This window comes from Moschus berezovskii, chromosome 17 (genome assembly GCF_049115385.1).
Source record: "Moschus berezovskii isolate FMDL1 chromosome 17, NW_MosBer_1.0, whole genome shotgun sequence".
Lineage (NCBI taxonomy): Eukaryota > Metazoa > Chordata > Mammalia > Artiodactyla > Moschidae > Moschus > Moschus berezovskii.
The window spans coordinates 2,949,843-2,971,824 of NC_142476.1; the positions used below are offsets into that span (position 1 = coordinate 2,949,843).

General features: G+C 39.1%; 1 pseudogene; it reads right to left on the bottom strand.

Moving 5' to 3' along the window:
• Positions 1 to 67: 67 nt before the first annotated feature.
• On the bottom strand, positions 68 to 21,423 carry LOC129551019 (olfactory receptor 5W2-like; annotated as a pseudogene).
• Between the last annotated feature and the right edge of the window lie 559 nt (positions 21,424 to 21,982).

Here is a 21,982-nt window from a genome sequence, read left to right on the forward strand (position 1 = left end):
TCTCTTGCAGAATAGTTAAGAAATAAAATAAATGTAATGTGTTCCCACACATGCCAAATATAAATATTTAAAACCATCTTTTAGATTTTAGTTTTTCCAGGGCATCTTTCACATCCTTGTTCCATAGGCTATAGATCAGAGGGTTTAACATGGGAATCACAAGGGTGGAAAACAATGAGGTCATCTTATCTTGATCTATAATGCAGAAAGATCTGGATCTGAAATACATGAAAAGCATGGCTTCCTGGAAAATTGCCACCGCAGATAGATGGGAGGTACAGGTAGAGAAAGCTTTGAACCTCCCCTCAGCAGAGTGAATCTTCAAGACTGCTAGGATGATATAACAAGAGATAAGAACTCCCAGAATGGAGGTTAATTCAATGAAGCCCAAAACAATAAACAATACCAATTCATTGACCTGCGTATCAAACAGGAAAGGAGGTAGAGCCAGGGTGAATCATAGAAGAAATGGTTAATCTCATTTGACCCACAGAAACATAAGCAAAATGCTAACGTTGTGTGTATCAAAGCATCTGTCATCCGCATCATATGAACCCCAGCCATGAACTGTGAGCATATCCTGTTGGACAGGCTGACTGAATAAATCAAGGGGTTGCTGATGACCTTATACCGGTCATAAGCCATCACTGAAAGTAGTATACACTCAGAATCTGCAAAGATGCAGATGACCAGCAATTGCAGAGGACAACCAATGAAGGAGTTTGATTTGTTTTTGGTTAAAAGGTCTATCAACATCTTGGAACCAATTGCTGTCGAATAGCAGAGGTCACAGAAAGAGAAATGGCTGAAGAAAAAGTACATGGATGTGTAGCTGGGGATTCAACCTAATTAAAATTATCATTCCAAGATTTGCCAGAAAGTTAATGAGCTAAATAATAAAAAAAAAACACCATAAATAAGGTCACTTTAATTCCAGGATTATGAGTAATTCCCCAAAGTATGAATTCAGTTAAGGATGAGCAATTTCCTCTTCTGTTCTACTATGTTCGTCTCTAGCCTTTGAGGAAATGATCAGGAAAATGAGTTATTTACTTGCACCACTCTTGACATCGACAATACATCTGTAATGAAGAACACAATTTCTTTCTTCAAATGAGGCTTTTAATTAATGTTTGACAGAGCTGATTCAAGTTGAACAGACTAAATTTCTTTAAACAAACTTATTTCTTCAAATTTTTTTTATACCCAGCAAATGACTTAATTAGTAGTCACTCTTTTTTTAATTAATTTACTTTAATTAGAGGCTAATTACTTTACATTACTGTATTGGTTTTGCCATACATTGACATAAATCTGCCCCGAGTGTACATGTGTTCCCCATCTTGAACCCCCCTCCCACCTCCCCGGGGCTGGTGTACTGGGATGAACCAGAGTAGTCACTCTTTAAAGAGGTATTGCTATCTATCTGATAATAATAAAAATGTGTGAGATAGGCCGTTGAGAAACTTCTGTCTAAATCTACACTGTCATCCCTGAGGCATGATATCATCTAAAACTCTTTAATATATCTGAGCATTACCTTCCTTGTACCAAGAAGGGTATTTGGATGAACTGATACTTAATTACTCCTCAAAAGCATTGTGGAAAAAATACCTGTGTTAGAGACACCAGACAACAATATGAAATATTAAGCATTTTCTATTCTGGAAAAATTACATGGTTACAAAAAATGATCATAATCTTTATGTTTCCCCCAAAACATTTATATGTTAGTTTTAAAAATCAATTCTCATATTATATACTAATAAAAATAATTATGTTATTGATCTTGGTGTTTAGTATTTAGTGAGGCATGAAATAAGAAAGGCCTCCCTTTCTCTGCAGGTTTATTACTGCTTTGCCACACCATTCACTACCTATTTGTGGAGTGTCTGGTGCTAAATGGAGTCTCTTGACCAATCAAAGGAAAGTGATATAAAGAAGTGAAAACCACAGAACTTAACACACATATTTTTACTTCTTTGATTTTAGATTGATCGTTATATTTAAAAATAGAAAAAGATATGAGATACAATAAACACTTATATTTACATACATAGTCTTCTCTTTGTGTGTGTGTGTATCTGCCTGTGTCATGTCTGCTTGTATGTATGTCTCTGTTGATATAAGAATAAGAATAATGGTGATAAATTTTCTTTAGTATATATGGCACATGTTTACCTGGAGTTAACTTTGCACATATAGCTGTTTATAGTGTGGCACTTAAACTAAATTGTAAATAGAGTTTTAAAAAATACTTAAGTTCATGCATATACTTTCCCATTGATAAAGAGTAAAGGTTTTCTGCTGAACCTAAAATAAAAAAACAATTTTTAAATAATCATTTTATAAATACTAATAAGTTTAGAAAATGGACTGGTTCCAAATAGGAAAAGGAGTACGTCAAGGCTGTATATTGTCACCCTGCTTACTTAACTTATATGAAGAGTACATCATGAGGAACGCTGGTCTGGAAGAAGCACAAGCTCGAATCAAGATTGCTGGGAGAAATATCAATAACCTCAAATATGCAGATGACACCACCCTTATGGCAGAAAGTGAAGAGGAACTAAAAAGCCTCTTGATGAAAGTGAAAGAGGAGAGTGAAAAGGTTGGCTTGAAGCTCAACATTCAGAAAACAAAGATCATGGAATCTGGTCCCATCACTTCATGGGAAATAGATGGGGAAACAGTGGAAACAGTGTCAGACTTTATTTTTTGGGCTCCAAAATCACTGCAGATGTTGATTGCAGCCATAAAATTAAAAGACACTTACTCCTTGGAAGGAAAGTTATGACCAACCTAGATAGCATATTCAAAAGCAGAGAAATTACTTTGCCAACAAACGTCCATCTAGTCAAGGCTATGGTTTTTCCAGTGGTCATGTATGGATGTGAGAGTTGGACTGTGAAGAAAGCTGATCACTGAAGAATTGATGCCTTTGAACTGTGGTGCTGGAGAAGACTCTTGAGAGTCCCTTGGACTGCACAGAGATCCAACCAGTCCATTCTAAAGGAGATCAGTCCTGGGTGTTCATTGGAAGGACTGATGCTAAAGCTGGAACTCCACTTCTTTGGCCACCTCATGGGACGAGTTGTCTCACTGGAAAAGACTCTGATGCTGGGAGGGATTGGGGGCAGGAGGAGAAAGGGATGACAGAGAATGAGATGGCTGGATGGCATCACCGACTTGATGGACGTGAGTTTGAGTGAACTCCAGGAGTTGGTGATGGACAGGGAGGCCTGGCACGCTGTGATTCATGGGGTCACAAAGAATCGGACACGACTGAGCAACTGAACTGAACTGAACTGAATAAGTTTAGAAAAATTCTTCCAGTTCTGAGAAGAAAGTATTATTTTTTAGCCATTAAATTGATGTGCTTTAGACTGAACCAGTAAACAGGAGTAATTAATTTACAAATCTCTCATTTATTTAAAGTTAAATTTTTCTCCCATATTCTTAAATCTGGAGATTTGAGAACCTACATGGAATGAGCAGGCCTTTCTGTTCTTGCTACAGATGCTTAAAAAATACACAGCTGCATCGACCCTGAACTGGGACTGGTGTGCGGGGATTACCCAGAGGGAGGATAAAGGGAGGAGGGAGGTGGGAGTGGGGTTCAGGAAGGGAAACTCATGTACACCCGGGGCAGATTCATGTGAATTTATGGCAAAACCAACCAATATAATACTGTTAAATAATTAGTCTCCAATAAAAATAAATTAATTAAATAAAAATAAAATAAACAGATGGCATTTTATTATACCAGACAGCACCTGGGACTTAAATCTCCGAAGGGTCCACTCTCTGGCTTGATGTATGTTATTATGTGATTAATTATATTTTCTGCTGTGTATTTTCCCCTGTGAACACACTAACAGCTTTTGCAAAAATTGAGCTTTATTTCTTCACTATTGTCAACGCATTGCTATGACAGGCAGAAAACTACAAAATTACTCTTATTTTAAGCTGCACAGTAACAGTCTACATCATCTTTTCTAGTCAAAGCAGAGATCCAATGAAATACAAGAAGATGATTCTCCACTTAATAATTTACATCTTCCTTTATTCATTTTGTTTCTTCTTTGAAATATCCATCTTCCCCATGTCATTTAGGAATATTCCCAGTACTAAAAGGCTATGAAGAAATGTCAAAAGTCATGAATGAAAGGTCAACAGATTCAAAAAAATCAATATTTAAACTCAGTTCTTACAATTAATGCAATAAATTGCATTCACAGTGAACACAGATGTGGTTTGCAGGAATACCTGGATTCCACTAACAGCCTTTAAAAATAAAAAAGGCCGGGGGATGTATTTATTTTATACATGTACTATATCTTCACTTGTAGGACAGTGATTGACTCACAAGTATTAAAGCCTTATTATGTGTCATCTTATAATTTTCTCTCTAGAGAGGTAAAAAAGCAAGATATTTGTATAAATAAGAATTGATGGTGGATTTAAGTTCCCTTAACAATCATTTGATAAACTCTATAGCTAATGAGTGGTGCCACAATAGCTGTTCAGACACATTATATTCAAGCAGTAAACTAAAAACTTGAGGAAAGACTGAAAAAAAAAACCTTCTCCTGCAACACTGTTTGCCAATTTAATCATCTGTCATTGGAAGAAAAATGTCAGGGAGTCATCCTTTGCTTGTTAGGACCATTATGAATGTATGTGTATGTACGCATGTATCCTGTGTATATTTGAGTGAACATAGGTTTCTATACGCATGAACACACACATTGAATTGAGTTGGAAGAAAGTGGATGGTATTTGTTGGTGTGTAACTGTTTGGTTTGTAACTGTTGGTTTGTAACTGTTACAGTATTTCTTTATTCTTCTTAATAACTGGAAGGGGTAATGTTTATAGACATTCTGATACTGTACACATGCATTCTTCGAGAAATATATATACATATTTCTGAATTAAATATATTCAGAAATATGTATATATATATATATATATATATATATACACTAAATGACATATTTTCTTGAAGTGAAGTGAAATGTTAGTTGCTTAGTTGTGTCCAACTCTTTGCAAAATCATGAATTGCAGCCCACCAGGTACCTCTGTCCATGGAATTCTCCAGGAAAAAATACTGGAGTGGGTTGCCATGCCTTCTCCAAGGGATCTTCCCAACCCAGGGATTGAATCCAGGTCTCTTACATGGAGGGAAGATTCTTTCCCGTTTGAGTCACTGGGAAGACGCTATACTTAATGGACATTTACAAATTTTAAAAGTAATCACCATCTGTTAAATCATAGTCACAAATGAAGTTTTATATTAATTGAAAAGACTATATGGGCTTTCCTGGTGACTCAGATGGTAAAGAATCTATCTGCAGTGCGGGAGACCTGGGTTTGATCCCTAGGTTGAGAAGGTCCCCTGGAGAAGGACATGGCAATGCACTCCAGTATTCTGCCTGGAGAATTCCATGAACAGAGGAGACTGGCAGGCTACAGTCCATGACGTTGCAAAGAGTTGGACATGACTGAGCGACTAACATTTTCAATTTCTTTAAATACAGTGATACTATAAAATTCTTGTTATGAGTTCATGCTCATATTGTAAAAAATAATATGGTGTTTTGTTTTGTTTTGCTATGCCACACAGCTTGCAGGATCTCAGTTCCCAGGCCAGGGACCATACCCAGACCCTGGCAGTGAAAACCCCAATCCTAACTACTAGGCTACCTGGGAACTCCCGATATATATTGGTTTTTATAACTGGAAAAAAGTTTACTTAAATAGAAAATAATCAATCCTGTGTTGTTTCGTTTCAAATCTAAATAAGATAGTACATCATTTTTTTCAGTGGTAAATAGCAATTAAACTCTTGAAGTCTATGGTGATTCACTATGTGGAAAAATAATTAAAATCTTAATTAAATTAAGAATTTTTCATACTTTTTATGGGGTTCTCAAGGCAAGAATACTGAAGGGGTTTGCCATTCTCTTCTCCAGTGGACCACATTCTATCAGACCTCTCCACCATGACCCGTCCATCTTGGGAAACTAAGCCCACACTACATGGCTTAGTTTAATTGAGTGAGACAAGGCTGTGGTCCATGTGATCAGATTGGCTAGTTGTCTGTGATTGTTGTTTCAGTCTGTCTGCCTGCCCTCTGATGTCCTCTCTCAGTGCCTACCATCTTACTTGGGTTTCCCTTACCTTGGACGTGGGATATCTATTCACAGCTGCTCCAGCAAATCACAGCCACTGCTCCTGACCTTGGATGTGGGATAACACCTCTTGGCTGCCGCTCCTAGAGTGAACATCGACATTCTAGGAATCAGCAAAATAAAATGGACAGGAATTAATGAATTTAACTCAGATGACCATTATATCTACTACTGTGGGCAAGAATCACTTAGAAGAAATGGGGTAGCCCTCATAGTCAACAAAAGAGTCCTAAATGCAGTACTTGGATGCAATCTCAAAACGACAGAATGATCTCTTTTCGTTTCCAAGGCAAATCATTCAACATCATGGTAATACAAGTCTACGCTCGACCAGTAACACTGAAGAAGGTGAAGCTGAACGGTTCTACGAAGACCTACAAGACCTTTTAGAACACCCAGAAAAAGATGTCATTTTCATTATAGGGGACTGGAATGGAAAAGTAGAAAGTCAGGAAACACCTGAGTAACAGGCAAATTTGGCCTTGGAGTACAGAATTAGGAAAGGCAAAAGCTAATTTAGTTTTGACAAGAGAACGCACTGGTCATAGCAAACACCCTTTTCCAAAAACACAAGTGAAGACTTTACACATGGACATCACCAGATGGCCAACACTGAAATCAGATTGATTATATTTTTTTGCAGCCAAAGATGGAGAAGCTCTATACAGTTAGCAAAAACAAGACTGGGAGCTGACTGTGGCTCAGATCATGAACTGCTTATTTCCAAATTCAGACTTAAATTGAAGAAAGTGGGGGAAACCACTAGACCATCTAGGTATGATCTAAATCAAATCCCTTATGTTTATACAGTGGAAGTGGGAAATAGATTTAAGGGATTAGATCTGATACACAGAGTGTCTGATGAGCTATGTTCGGAGGTTAGTGACATTGTACAGGAGACATGAATCAAGACCATCCACAAGAAAAAGAAATGCAAAAAGGCAAAATGGCTGTCTGAGGAGGCCTTACAAATAGCTGTGAAAAGAAAAGGAGAAAAATAAAGATGTAAGCATCTGAATGCAGAGTTCCAAAGAATTGCAAGGAGAGATAAGAAAGCCTTCCTCAGTGGTCAGTGCAAAGAAACAGAGGAAAACAACAGAAAGGTAAAGTCTAGATCTCTTCAAGAAAATTAGAGATATCAAGGGAATTTTTCATGCAAAGATGGGCTCATTAAAGGACAAAAATGGTATGGACCTAACAGAAGCAGAAGATATTAAGAAAAGGTGGCAAGAATACACAGAAGAACTGTACAGAAAAGAACTTCATGACCCAGATAATCAAGATGATGTGACCACTCACCTAGAGTCAGACATCCTGGAATGTGAAGTGAAGTGGGCCTTAGGAAGCATCACTACAAACAAAGCTAGTGGAGGTGATGGAATTCCAGGTGAGCTATTTCAAATCCTGAAAGATGATGCTGTGAAAGTGCTTCACTCAGTATGCCAGCAAATTTGGAAAACTCAGCAGTGGTCATGGGACTGGAAAAGGTCAGTTTTCATTCCAATCCCAAAGAAAGACAATGCCAAAGAATGCTCAAACTACCACACAATTGCACTCATCTCACATGCTAGTAAAGTCATGCTCAAAATTCTCTGAGACAGATTTCAGCAATATGTGAACCGTGAACTTCCACAGGTTCAAGTTGGATTTTAAGAAGGCAGAGGAACCAGAGATCAAATTGCCAGCATCCACTGGATCATCGAAAAAGAAAGAGTTCCAGAAAAACATCTCTTTCTGCTTTATTGACTATGCCAAAGCCTTTGACTGTGTGGATCACAATAAACTGTGGAAAATTCTGAAAGAGATGGGAATACCAGACCACCTGACCTGCCTTTTGAGAAACCTGTATGCAGATCAGGAAGCAACAGTTAGAAATGGACATGGAACAAGAGACATGTTCCAAATAGGAAAAGGGGTACGTCAAGGCTGTATATTGCCACCTTGATTATTTAAGTTATATGCAGAGTATATCATGAGAAATGCTGGTCTGGATGAAGCACAAGCTGGAATCAAGATTGCCGGGAGAATTAGCAATAATCTCATCTGTGCAGATGATATCACCCTTATGGCAGAAAGTGAAGAAGAACTAAAGAGCCTCTTAATGAAAGTGAAAGAGGAGAGTGAAAAAGTTGGCTTAAAGCTCAGCATTCCAAAAACTAAGATCATGGCATCCGGTCCCATCAGTTCAGTTCAGTCGCTCAGTTGTGTCCGACTCTTTGTGACCCCATGAATCGCAGGACACCAGACCTCCTTGTCCACCACCAATTCCCAGAGACCACCCAAACTCATGTCCGTTGAGTCAGCGATGCCATCCAACCATCTCATCCTCTGTCATCCCCTTCTCCTGCACTCAATGTTTCCCAGCATCAGGGTCTTTTCAAATGAGTCAGCTCTTCACATCAGGTGGCCAAAGTATTGGAGTTTCAGCTTCAACGTCAGTCCTTCCAATGAACACCCAGGACTAATCTCCTTTAGAATGGACTGGCTGTATTTCCTTGCAGTTTAAGGGACTCTCAAGAGTCTTCTTCAACACCACAGTTCAAAAGCATCAATTCTTCAGTGCTCAGCTTTCTTTCTAGTCCAACTCACACATCCATACAAGACCATTGGAAAAAGCATAACCTTGACTAGACGGACCTTTGCTGACAAAGTAATGTCTCTGTTTTTTAATATACTATCAAGGTTGGTCATAACTTTACTTCCAAGGAGTAAGTGTCTTTTAATTTCATGGCTGCAGTCACATCTGCAGTGATTTTGGAGGCCAAAAAATTAAAATCTGACACTGTTTCCACTGTTTCCCCATCTATTTGCCATGAAGTGATGGGACAGATGCCATGAACTAAATTTTCTGAATGTTGAGCTTTAAGGCAACTTTTTCACTCTCCTCTTTCATTTTCATCAAGAAGGTCTTTAGTTTTTCTTCACTTTCTGCCATAAGGGTGGTGTCATCTGCATGTCTGAGGTTATTGATATTTCTCCTGGCAATCTTGATTCCAGCTTGTGCTTCCTCCAGCCCAGCATTTCTCATGATGTACTCTGCATATAAGTTAAATAAGCAGGGTGACAATATACAGCCTTGATGTACTCCTTTTCCTACTTGGAACCAGTCTGTTGTTCCATGTCCAATTCTAACTGTTGCTTCCTGACCTGCAAGCAGGTTTCTCAAGAGGCAGGTTATGTGTTCTGGTCTTCCCATCTCTTTCAGAATTTTCCACAGTTTATTGTGATCCACTCCAGTCCCATCACTTCATGGCAAATAGATGGGGAAACAGTGGAAACACTGTCAGACTTTATTTTTGAGGGGCTCCAAAATCACTGCAGATGGTGGACTACAGCCATGAAATTAAAAGACGCTTACTCCTTGCAAGGAAAGTTATAACCAACCTAGACAGAATATTAAAAAGCAGAGTCATTACTTTGTCAACAAAGGTCCATCTATTCAAGGCTATGGTTTTTCCAGTAGTCATGTATGGATGTGAGAGTTGGACTATATAGAAAATTGCGACTGCGGCTGCTGCTAAGTCGCTTCAGTTGTTCCGACTCTGTACGACCCCATAGACGGCAGCTCCCCCGTCCTTGAGATTCTCTAGGGAAGAACACTGCAGTTGGTTGCCACTTCCTTCTCCAATGCATGAAAGTGAAAAGTGAAACTGAAGTCACCCAGTCGTGTCTGACTCTCAGCATCCTCATGGACTGCAGCCTACCAAGCCCTCTGTCCATATTCTTTTCCAGGCAAGAGTAGTGGAGCGGGTTGCCTTTGCCTTCTCTTAAAGAAAGCTGAGCGGCTGGGACTTGGAACTCACGTCCGAGTCCTAGGCTTTCTGCGCGCCGACCCCTGACCCGCTGCCTGCGGGCCAAAGCCGGACCGAGCCCTCCGGTCTCGATACCGCCCTCCGGTCTCGATACCACCCCCAACCCCACCCCTGCCGCTGCTGCCCTGCACCGCCCCGCTCCTGGGCTCGGAATGGAAAACACTGGCATTAATCTCATTGTTTGCTGCAGGCAGCCTAGGGACTTGTGGCTAAGAGCTTGCCCTGGAGCCTCACCTGGCCTCCTCAGACCTGCTCTCCATCAAACGGTGCTCACCTGTTTGGAGACCTGGCAGGCATTCTCAGCCCACCCACACACACCTCTACTCCCTAGCTGGTTCTGCTACAAGTCTAATCAAACCCTAAACCCGGAGGTTCTGGACCCCTCATCCCCAACCACCACGTGGGTGGGGCGGGGGGCTCCCTGGCAGATTCAGGGTTGACCTTGGAAACCTTCTGGCCCAAACTCATCTTCTGGCCCCAAATCTCCTTCTGCATGAAGGGAAACTGAGGCCCAGAGAAGGAAAGTCACTTGGCATGCGGCTGGGTGTGCCCCCAGATCCAGAGACGATTCCCAGGTCACATGGAATAAAGATAAGTAAACTAAGGCTCAGAGACGCCGGCCCTGGTGGCTCAGATGCAAGAGACGCTGGCCCCAGCGCAACCGACCATGCAAAGAGGCGTGGCGGAGTAGATACCCCACGCCTGAGGCCAGGGCCAGCGGCCGAGACGAGCTACCCCACGTCCAATAGGTGGTGGCTGCGTGAGCGCAGGAGGGCTGAGAGGAGCTACTCCACCTTCAAGGTCAGGAGGGGAGGCCTTTAGGAGATACCCCTCATCCACGGTAAGGTGCAGCGGCTGCGCTTTCTTGAAGCAGCTGTGAAGAGATATCCAACGCCCAAGGTAAGAAAAACCCAAATAAGACGGTAGGTATTGCGAGGGGGCATCAGAGGGCAGACACACTGAAATCATAATCACAGGAAACTAGTCGATCTGATCACATGGACCAGAGCTGAATGTGGTCCACTGGAGAAGGGAATGGCAAACCACTTCAGTATACTTGCCTTGAAAACCCCATGAACCCCAAAGGGCAAAACGATAGGATACTGAATGAGGAATTCCCCAGGTCAGTAGGGGCCCAATATGCTACTGGAGGTCAGTGGAGAAATAACTCTAGAAGGAATGAAGGGATGGAGCAAAAGCAAAACAAATACCCAGTTGTGGATGTGACTGGTGATAGAATCAAGGTATGGTGCTGTAAAGAGCAATATTGCATAGGAACCTGGAATGTTAAGTCCCTGAATCAAGGGAAATTGGAAGTGGTCAAACAGGAGATGGCAAGAATGAACATAGAAATTCTAGGAATCAGTGAATTAAAATGGACTGGAATGGGTGAGTTTAACTCAGATGACCATTATATCTACTACTGTGGGCAGGAATCCTTTAGAAGAAATGGAGTAGCCATCATGGTCAACAAAAGAGTCCGAAATACAGTACTTGGATGCAATCTTAAAAACAACAGATGATTTCTGTTCTTTTCAGAGGAAAACTATTCAATATTACAGTAATCCAGGCCTATGCCCCAACCAGTAACGCTGAAGAAGCTGAAGTTGAACGGTTCTATGAAGACCTACAAGCCCTTTTAGAACTAACACCCAAAAAAGATGTCCTTTTCATTATAGGGGACTGGAATGCAAAAGTAGGAAGTCAAGAAACACCTGGAGTAACAGGCAAATTTGGCCTTGGAGCATGGAATGAAGCAGGGCAAAGGCTAATAGACACACTGGTCATAGCAAACACCCTCTTCCAACAACAGAAGAGAAGACTCTACACATGGACATCACCAGATGGTCAACACCGAAATCAGATTGATTACATTCTTTGCAGCCAAAGATGGAGAAGCTGTATACAGTTAGCAAAAACAAGACCAGGAGCTGACTGTGGCTCACATCATGAACTCCTTATTGCCAAATTCAGACTTAAATTGAAGAAAGTAGGGAAAACCACTAGACCATTCAGATATGACCTAAATCAAATCCCTTATGATTATACAGTGGAAGTGAGAAATAGATTTAAGGGACTAGATCTGATAGATAGAGTGCCTAATGAACTCTGGACGGAGGTTCGTGACATTGTACAGGAGACAGGGACGAAGACCATCCCCATGGAAAAGAAATGCAAAAAGCAAAATGGCTGTCTGAGGAGGCCTTACAAATAGCTGTGAAAAGAAGAGAAGTGAAAAACAAAGGAGAAAAGGAAAGATATAAGCATCTGAATGCAGAGTTCCAAAGAATAGCAAGGAGAGATAAGAAAGCCTTCCTCAGGGATCAATGCAAAGAAATAGAGGAAAACAACAGAATAGGAAAAACAAGAGATCTCTTCAAGAAAATTAGAGATTCCAAGGGAACATTTCATGCAAAGATGGGCTCGATAAAGGACAGAAATGGTATGGACCTAACAGAAGCAGAAGATATTAAAAAGAGGTGGCAAGAATAAACAGAAGAACTGTACAAAAAAAGATCTTCACGACCAAGATAGTCACGATAACGTGATCACTAATCTAGAGCCAGACATCTTGGAATGTGAAGTCAAGTGGGCCTTAGAAAGCATCACTACGAACAAAGCTAGTGGAGACGGTGGAATTCCAATTGAGCTATTTCAAATCTTGAAAGATGATGCTGTGAAAGTGCTGTACTCAATATGCCAGCAAATTTGAAAAACTCAGCAGTGGCCACAGGACTGGAAGAGGTCAGTCTTCATTCCAATCCCAAAGAAAGGCAATGCCAAAGAATACTCAAACTACCACACAATTGCACTCATCTCACATGCTAGTAAAGTCATGCTCAAAATTCTCCAAGCCAGGCTTCAGCAATATGTGAACCGTGAACTCCCAGATGTTCAAGCAGGTTTTAGAAAAGGCAGAGGCACCAGAAATCAAATTGCCAACATCCGCTGGATCATGGAGAAAGCAAGAGAGATCAAGAAAAACATTTATTTCTGCTTCATTGGCTATGCCAAAGCCTTTGACTGTGTGGATCACAATAAACTGTGGAACATTCTAAAAGTGATGGGAATACCAGACCACCTGACCTCCCTTTTGAGAAACCTGTATGCAACAGTCAGAACTGGACATGGAACAACAGACTGGTTCCAAACAACAAAAGGAGTATTTCAAGGCTGTATATTGTCACCTTGCTTATTTAACTTATATGCAGAGTACATCATGAGGAACGCTGGGTTGGAAGAAGCACAAGCTGGAATCAAGATTGCTGGGAGAAATATCATTAACCTCAGATATGCAGATGACAACTACCCTTATGGCAGAAAGTGAAGAGGAACTCAAAATCCTCTTGATGAAAGTGAAAGAGGAGAGTGAAAAGGTTGGCTTGAAGCTCAACATTCAGAAAACAAAGATCATGGCATCTGGTCCCATCACTTCATGGGAAATAAATGGAAAAGCAGTGGAAACAGTGTCAGACTTTATATTTCTGGGCTCCAAAATCACTGCAGATGCTGATTGCAGCCATGAAATTAAAAGACGCTTACTCCTTGGAAGGAAATTTATGACCAAACTAGATAGCATATTAAAAAGCAAAGACATTACTTTGCCAACCAAGGTCCGTCTATTCATGGCTATGGTTTTTCCCGTGGTCATGTATGGATGTGAGAGTTGGACTGTGAAGAAAGCTGATCGCCGAAGAATTGATGCTTTTGAACTGTGGTGTTGGAGAAGACTCTTGAGAGTCCCTTGGACTGCAAGGAGGTCCAACCAGTCCATCGTAAAGGAGATCAGTCCTGGGTGTTCATTGGAAGGACTGATGTTGAACCTGAGACTCCAATACTTTGGCTGCCTGATGCAAAGAGCTGGCTCATTTGAAAAGACCCTGATGCTGGGAAAGGTTGAGGGCAAGAGGAGAAGAAGACAATAGATGATGAGATGGCATCACCGGCTCAATGGACATGAAATTCGTTGAACTCCGGAGACTGGTGATGGACAGGGAGGCCTGACGTGCTGCGATTTGTGGGGTCAAAAATAGTCGGACATGACTGAGCGACTGAACTGAACTGCATTAAGATTTTCTCCAAAATACATGATGAAACTTTGTTTATTAAGGTGAACATTTCTATTTTGGTGAAAAGAAAAAAAACTGAGAAAAAATAAAATATATCTAAGAAACTCACTGCAAAATATTAGTACCTGTGAGACTAAACTCGTGATGTTTTCTTGGGTGTGGTTCTATCTTCCAGCACATTCAGTGTTGTCTCTGGAATAATTTAGGGTATACTTCTATATCTGTGTCAGAACTCTGGATTTTTCAATTTTTTTGTTCTCAGAAATATGTGACAAATATGGTAGTGATAAAGAATCCACCTGCCAATACAGAAGGCACAAGAGATGTCGGAAAGATCCCTGGGTGGGAAAGATACCCTGGAGAAAGAAATGGCTATCACTGAAGTATTCTTGCCTGAAAAATTCCATGGACAGAGGTGCCTGGTGGGATACAGTCCATGGGGTCACAAAGATTTGGACATGACTGGGCAACCGAGCACAACGCAGTTTCATATGTGGAATTATTGAGACAGAAATAGAGATTTTTCCTATTATTTTTTGTCCCTTTCACTTCAGTGTTCAGTCCTATAGTTGATTAAATTTTCCCATTCATCCAACATTTATCACATATGCTTAACCAACTCCAATAAAGGTACACTGTTGTATTCCATAATAGATGGTGCAAACACAGAGATGCACAATGCACACATATGCACATCCATTAAATTTATTGTGACAATTAAAAATTCTATATAAAGATAGGAAAATCCAATTGACTCACACTGCTCAGAGAGGACCATGTAGTCTTATATAAACTCAGATTTTAAACATAAAAAAGACCTTAATAAACACATTTCCATGTAAAATATTCTGAACAGAGGCTTATATTCCTTTCTTTTTATGTATATTCATTTATTTCATTCATCTACTGGTTTATATACAGTTATTCATACTTATGTTGCTATGTTCAATGTTAATTTAGTGGAAAGAGGTACTGTTTATATACAAAAATGTTTATTCAATTATTTATATTATAAACTCTAAAACGAATGATTGTGTGCTTACATAATTTCTCACATCCAGGGTCTCTTTATGGAAATCCTTAGAAATAGACTTGAGGGACAACAAGAAAGCATTTTGGAATTGTTATATACTATCTATGTTACTAGTATAAAATACCACATATTAGTATGTTATCTAATTAATTGTAAAGGATGTTAAATAAGATGTGTCAGGCATATACTAGATTATGCTTGAAAGACTTCAGGCACTTTCTTATTTATTCAGAAATCTCACCTGCCAACTTGGAGGTACACAGGATTTCTTTACATTGTTTGCTTTCATTGTCTGTTTCTTCTGTTGCTGGTTTGCTACTGTCTCCCTCCATTGCTTTCCATAAAAATAGAATGTTCATCAGACTAAAGCCACCAAAACTGGTACATTTCTAAAAAAAAAAAAAAAACGGAGTCTTTCTGATGAATTTTGATGGATTCCATATTTCATTTGTGTCGTGATCCCAGTACTAAGATACCAAAATGCATTCTTACGGGAGATATCCTTGAGCAAAGCTCAAACCATGTAACTAATTGCTAATCACTGTGCACTAATTAAATTCAAGAAACATGCATTTCTGTTACTCAAGTTTTTTAATACCACTATTGACTTCTCTGGTACACATTTTGAGGATGTAAAGTTTTCTTTGTTCCTGCTCTGATTCCTTTAAAATTAGTTATTCTATCAGGTTTTTCTGAGTCTTCAGGGATACAAAAGTCCCTCCGGTTACATTTTGTTTAACCAAGACATAACTTTAGCTTATTAAAGAAGGTTTCTCCTTCAGATCATGTAGACTATCTTCCCTTCAATGATTTAAAACTGAGTCTTTGAAGCTACACTATTATTACAAATTATGTAACCTAGTTTAGCTCTCAATGGATTTCTGGTCTCATTAAGAATGTTGTCCTTTAATAACTAGACAAAAATGTTTTTAGGAGAAATTCTATACAACAGATTCGAGCAAACAACAATAATTCCTCTATATTTATGGATTTCTAGGTACCCTTGATGTCTTTTGTGGTAGTTAATGTGATAAAGAAAACCTGTGCAATGCAGGAGACTGGAGTTTGATCCCTGGGTTGGAAAAACCTCCTGGAGAAAGGAATGGCTACCCACTCCAGTATTCTTGCCTGGAGAGTTCTGGGGATAGCAGAGTCTGGTGAGTTACAGTCCTTAAGGATGCAAAGAGTCAAACACAACTGAGTGACTAACACAACACTAACTTATAACACTGGAACAATAGTACCGAAACAAGTGTCCACACAAAATGTCACATTCTTAGAATAGACATCTGTCCCTAAAAATTCAATACTGTGACACAGATTTTAGTTCATTGCATTTTTTCCCAAGTACACTGATTCCTTGCTACTGTAGGAAAGATTAGAAGGGCCTGTATGTGAGTAAAGACATTGTTAAACATGAAGGGATGATAAAAGTGTTGATTATTGATAATTAAAGCACAATAATATATTTTTTCAAGTCACTTTTTGTTGCTCTTTATAACCTAACTATTTGTACTTTTTTCTCTTTTTTTTCCAGTTTTATTAAGATGGAATTGACACCATCATTTTCCTTAAGGTGGATAATGTATATTTTGATAATAATATGTGAAATGATAACAGCTATAAGGTAAATAAACAGATGTATTACCTAATATGGGCTTTTCTGGTGGCACAGTGGTAAAGAAAGTTGCTTATCAATGCAGGAGATGCCTGTTCAATTCCTGGGCTGGGAAGATCCCCTGGAGTAGGAAATGGCAACCCACTCCAGTATTCTTGCCTGGGAAGTTTCTTGGGCAGAAGATCTTGGCAGGTTACCATCCATGGGGTCGTAAAGAGTCAGAAGACATGACTGAGCACGCATGGTCAGTGGTCATTCTCTTAAGTTATCTAGTTTTGAAATGCAGTTTATGTAGCAAGAGATAAGTGGAACAGTGTGCAAAAAATAAATCAGAGAAGCAAGCTTTTGAATATATATATAAATGCATGTATATTCAAAGATTGAGGGAAAATGTTTGAACACCATATATATATATATATATATATATATAGAGAGAGAGAGAGAGAGAGAGAGAGAGATGACAAAGAACTTGTAGATAAAGCATATGAAGAATCCTCACAGTTAAACAACAAACCTAACCTAGTACTAACCTAATAAAAATTGAACAAAGAACTTGAACAAATTAAGTCTCATCTAGAATAAATATACAAATAAACATATTTCAGACCTAGAGACACATACAGACTGAAAATGAGGGGATGTAGAAAATATTCCATGCAAATAAAAATCAAAAGAAAGCTGGAAAAGCAATACTCATATAAGGCAAGATAGACTTTTAAATAATGAATGTTAAAAGAGACAAGGAAAGACACTATACAATGACCAAGGGATCAATCCATGAAGAAGACATAACAATTGTAAATATATATGCACCCAACACAGGAACACTTCAATATATAAGGCAAGTGCTAATATCAATAAAAGGGGAAATTGGCAGTAACACAATAGTGGGGAATTTTAACACGCAAATTACACTAATGGACGGATCACCCAGGCAGAAATTAATAAGTAAACCAATTCTTAAATAGAACACAATAGACCAGATAGATTTGATATTTGTAGGACATTTCATCTGAAAGAAGCAGAATACACTTTCATATCAAGTAAACATGGAACATTTTCCACAATAGATCATATCATGGATCACAAACCAAGACTTGGTAAATTTTTAAAAATTGAGATAGTAACAAGCATCTGTTTCCAAAGACAATATGAGAAATCCATTACAAAAAAAAAAACTGTAAAAAACACAAACATATGGAGGCTAAACAATATGTGACTAAACAACCAATGGATCACTGAAGAAAACAAAGAGGAAATCAAAAAATACCTAGAGATAAATGACAAAAAAAAATGACAATCCAAAACCTAAGGTGCTCAACAAAAGCAGTTCTAAGAAGGAAGTTTATTGCAATACAGTCTTACCACAGGAAACAAGAAAATTCTCAAATAAACAACCTTACATTACACCTAAAGCAACTTAGTTCAGTCGCTCAGTCGTGTCTTTGCGACCCCATGAACTGCAGCACGCCAGTCCTCCCTGTCCATCACCAATTCGTGGAGCTTGCTCAAACTCATGTCCATCGAGTCAGTGATGCCATCTAGCCATCTCATCCTCTGCCAACCCCTTCTCCTCCTTCCCTCAATCTTTCCCAGCATCAGAGTCTTTTCCTGACTCAGTTCTTCGCATCAAGTGGCCAAAGTATTGGAGTTTCAGCTTCAGCAACAGTCCTTCCAATGAACACCCAGGACTGATCTCCTCTAGAATGGTCTGGTTGGATCTCCTTGCAGTCCAGAGGACTCCCAAAAGACTTCCCTAACACGACAGTTCAAAAGCATCAATTCTTTGGCGCTCAGCCTTCTTTATAGTCCAACTCTCACATCCATACATGACCACGGGAAAAACCATAGCCTTGACTAGACAGACCTTTGTTGGCAAAGTAATGTCTCTGCTTTTTAATATGCTATCTAGGCTGGTCATAACTTTCCTTCCAAGGAGCAAGTGTCTTTTAATTTAATGGCTTCAGTCACCATCTGCAGTGATTTTGGAGCCCAGAAAAATAAAATCAGCCACTGTTTCCACTGTTTCCCCATCTATTTCCCATGAAGTGATGGGACCAGATGCCATGATCTTAGTTTTCTGAATGTTGAGCTTTAAGCCAACTCTTTCACTCTCCTCTTTAGAGAAAGAATAAACAAAACCTGAAGTTAATAGAAGGAACCAAAACATAAAGATCAGAGCATAAATATATGAAAAATATAAAAAAATAATAACAAAGATCATTGAAATTAAAAGCTTGTTCTTTGAGAATATAAAGTTGATAAACTTTCAGTCAGACTCATTAAGAGAAGCAAAGAGAAGACTCAAGTCAATAAAATTAGAAATGAGAGACTAGAAGTAACAACTGACATTACAGATACTTTCCATCAATCATCAGTGATGAGTAAAAGGGATGTGGTATGGAAAGAAGAAGAAAAGTTAGTGATGAGGACTGAAGGAGACAGCCTAGAATACATCAGAGTCTTTTGATATACTGTTCCCTATTTTTGTGGAATTTCAAGAATTTTCATGGAATAGAAGAGTATCTATATGCCATTGCCACAACGTGGATTTGAATTGTGAATTTCCTAAAAAACACTCAGTTCTTCGTTAAGTTATCCAATTCCAGACGAGGAAGCTTATTTTAATCAAATGTTGACTGCTGCAATACTATTTTTTACTTCTATTTAATGGGCTTAATTTTTTTTCTGCTTTTTTTCTAATAATATTTATTAGATCCAATAAAATGGACCAATATGTAGGTCAAATCAGTCTTTATATGCTGTAATATACATCTGACATTTGAATGGAGACAAATTAACTAGAATACATGTTTATTTACTGAACAATACCTGCCAATCCACTGATGCCCTGTTTGTCTTAGACTTTAATTTTCAGACAATATTTTCAGTTAGGCTGCCTTTTATGAGCAACAGTTCTGAAAGAGTTTGGTGAATTGTTAAAATATGGTAGAAATAGAAACCTATACATCTTTTATATAAATTAAGAATTTTATGTTTGTAGCTTTTTCCACAATGAAAAATTTTCCTAACATGCCTAAAGTTTCACAAATGCCCTTAAATTTTGTATCCCATGATGATTTTGTGGCTCATTTATTACTAAACTGCTTAGTTCGTTAATGTCTACTACTAGTATCAGCTTAAATTTATCAGTATAGAATCTATAAGATGTACTATAAAATATAAAAAGTCTGAGTTCTGAAAGATCACTCAGTAAATCTTTGATTTACTTTATGACAAAACCTTTAAGACATAGCACAATGTTTTAATGAGACTGAAATAATGTTTGAATGACAAATGAACAAAAATTAGCATAAGTATAAAAGTCAAAAGGTTTTTCAAAAATGGTAAGTGCCATATATAAACCCTTCCCACATACTAAGCATGATATCTGAGGCAACCTGCAATATTTCTTAGCAGTGAGGTTGTTCTTAGTCACTCAGTCATGTCTGACTCTTTGTGACCCCATGGATTGTAACGTAGCCCACCAGGCTCTTCTCTCTATAGGGAATCTCCAGGCAAGAATACTGAAGTGGGTTGCCATTTCCTCTTCCAGTCTTAACAGTGGCTGCTGCTGCTGCTGCTAAGTCACTTCAGTCGTGTCCGACTCTGTGTGACCCCCATAGATGGAGGCCCACCAGGCTCCCCTGTCCCTGGGATTCTCCAGGCAAGAACACTGGAGTGGGTTGCCATTTCCTTCTCCAATGTGTGAAAGTGAAAATTGAAAGTGAAGTCACTCAGTCATGTCCGACCCTTAGCGACCCCATGGACTGCAGCCTACCAGGCTCTTCCATCCATGGGATTTTCTAGGCAAGAGTTCTGGAGTGGCTTGCCATTGCCTTCTCCCTTAACAGTGGAGTTTAATACAAATAATTATTCACTTAGGAACTTGAGAAAATGGTTTCTCGTGTGTCATGCCATATAATTTTAATTACACAATTACTATATGTGTGTGGTTTTGTGTACATATGCATAATACAAATGTTTTAAAATATAGTTTAGCTTTCAGTTTTACTAAGGCCTCTTTTACATCATTGTTCCATAGGCTAAATATCAGAGGATTTAGCAGGGGAATCACAAGAGTGTAAAACAAAGAGGTCATTTTGTCTTCATCTAGAGAGTAGGAAGAACTTGGCCTAAATATACGAAGAACATAATTCCCTGGAAAATTGACACTGCAGTTAAGTGGAAGGTGCAGGTGGTAAAAGCTTTGACTCTCCCCTCAGCAGAGTGGATCTTCAAGACTGCAAGGATGATACAAAAATAAGAGCAAGGACTCCTGAAATAGTACTCAGTTCAATAGACCCCAAAGGAGTGAATATCACTAACTCATTGACCTGTGTATCTGAACAGGACAGGGAAAAAAAAAAGTGGAAGTAAATCTCAGGAAAAAATCGTTAATCACATTTGACCCACAGAATCATAAATGAAATGCTAAGGAAATGGCAACCCACTCCAATATCCTTGCCTGGAGAATCCCATGGATGGAGGAGCCTGGTGGGCTACAGTCCATGGGGTCTCAAAGAGTCAGACACGACTGAACAACTTCACTTTTCACTTTAATGCTGTGTGTACCTGAGAAACTGTTATCCCCACCAGGAAAACCCTAGCCATGAGCAGGGAGCACACCCCACTGGACATGCTGACGGCATAGAGCAAGGGGCTGCTGACAGCCTTGTACTGGTCATAGGCCATCATGGCCAGCAGGAGACACTCAGATTCTGCAAAGATACATAAGACCAAGAATTGCAGAGCATAGCCATGGAAAGAGATTGTATTGTTCTTGGCAAATAAGGAGAAATATCAATAACCTCAGATATGTAGATAACACCACCTTTATGGCAGAAAGTGAAGAGGAACTAAAGTGAAAGAGTAGAGTGGAAAAGTTGGCTTAAAGCTCAACATTCAGAAAACTAAGATCATGGCATCTGGTCCCATCACTTCATGGGAAATAGATGGGGAAACAGTGTCAGACTTTATTTTTCTGGGCTCCAAAACCACTGCAGATGGTGACTGAAGCCATTAAATTAAAAGACACTTGCTCCTTGGAAGAAAAGTTATGATCAACCTAGATAGCATATTAAAAAGCAGAGACATTGCTTTGCCAACAAAGATCCATCTAGTCAAGCCTATGGTTTTTCCAGTAGTCATGTATGAATGTGAGATTTGGACTATAAAGAAAGCTGATACAGAGTGAAGTAAGCCAGAAAGAAAAACACCAATACAGTTTACTAATGCATATATATGGAATTTA